This window comes from Neomonachus schauinslandi, chromosome 2 (assembly GCF_002201575.2).
Source record: "Neomonachus schauinslandi chromosome 2, ASM220157v2, whole genome shotgun sequence".
NCBI classification, from domain to species: domain Eukaryota; kingdom Metazoa; phylum Chordata; class Mammalia; order Carnivora; family Phocidae; genus Neomonachus; species Neomonachus schauinslandi.
The window spans coordinates 46,358,336-46,359,903 of NC_058404.1; the positions used below are offsets into that span (position 1 = coordinate 46,358,336).

Below are 1,568 nucleotides of genomic sequence, written 5' to 3' on the forward strand. Positions count from 1 at the left end.
AAAAGTCTCCTTAAATATCATATGCTCTTCTGTTTAGACTCCAAAGGATTTTTTTTTGTTGTTTTTCTCTGAAGTCCAGTGATTTTACTAGAATAAGTCCTGGTGTTATACCATTCTGGATCTATACTTCCAGGTATATAGCATGTTCGTTCCATTTAAGCATCAATAAAAATTTAAAAAAAAAAAGACAACGCATTTAATCCCATAAAATTGTATTTAAAACCAGGAGTTTATAATGATATAAAAAAATCAATTGGAAAAAATCAATTGGTCACCCTTGGAGAAAGACAAGGAACCAACTCCTTAGCTTAAAAACAGGTAAAGGGAAAGAAGCAAGCATTGATCCTGCCTTTTCTATGCAAACACTTGGTAACCAAATAGTTGATAAGAGAAAGATCTATTCCTCAGTCAGACGGGCTGGAGACGCTTCTGGAAGCACCAGCGCCATGACTGCCCAGGGAGAGGCCCCAAGTCCAGTTCCAACTGGTGCTGGTTGGCGACGGCGGCACCGGGAAGACGACGTTCGTGAAGCGTCACCTGACAGGTGAATTCGAGAAGTATGTAGCCGCCTTGGGCGTGGAGGTCCACCCACTCGTGTTCCACACCAACAGGGGACCCATCAAGTTCAACGTGTGGGACACGGCCAGCCGGGAGAAATTCGGCGGGCTGCGGGACGGCTACTACATCCAAGCCCAGTGTGCCATTATAATGTTTGATGTCATGTCAAGGGTTACTCACAAGAATGTGCCTAACTGCCATAGAGATCTGGTACGAGTGTGTGAGAACATCCCTATTGTGCTGTGTGGCAACAAAGTGGACATTAAGGACAGGAAAGTTAAGGCAAAATCTATTGTCTTCCACCGAAAGAAGAATCTCCAGTACTATGACATTTCTGCCAAAAGTAACTACAACTTTGAAAAGCCCTTCCTGTGGCTTGCTAGAAAACTAATTGGAGACCCTAACTTGGCGTTTGTTGCCATGCCTGCTCTTGCCCCACCAGAGGTTGTCATGGACCCAGCTTTGGCAGCACAGTACCAGCACGATCTAGAGGTTGCTCAGACGGCTGCTCTCCCGGATGAAGATGCTGACCTGTGAGAACGTGCAGCTGGAGCCCAGCGTCAGAAGTCTAGTTTTACAGGCAACTGTCCTGTGATGTCAGTGGTGCAGCGTGTTTGCCACTTTATTATATAGCTGAGCAGAACATGTGCTTAATCTTTGGGATGCTGAAGGAGATGAATGGGCTTCGGAGTGAATGTGGCAGTTTAAAAAGTACTTTCATTTTTTGGACCTGCATATTTAGCTGTTTTGGAAAGCAGTTGTTTCCTTCCTGAGTGTCAGATAGGAGACTGCTATAGTCCCATCACAATATCCAGTGGTGAAATCTCGTTTGTCACTGTCATTACCATTCCTTTTCGTTTAGAATCAAAATAATGTTGTATTTCAAATATCTAAAAAAAAAAGAGAGAAAGGTCTATTTATAAAAATATTTTCAGCTAATAAAGGAAAACAAAAAGATTGAAATATAATATCACCATGTTGCATGAGAGCAGGTTTATTTTAGATTCCAA

General features: G+C 42.7%; 1 pseudogene; it reads left to right on the forward strand.

The window, feature by feature from the left end:
- Window positions 1–446: 446 nt before the first annotated feature.
- On the forward strand, window positions 447–1,095 carry LOC110588452 (annotated as a pseudogene).
- The last annotated feature ends 473 nt before the right edge of the window (window positions 1,096–1,568 follow it).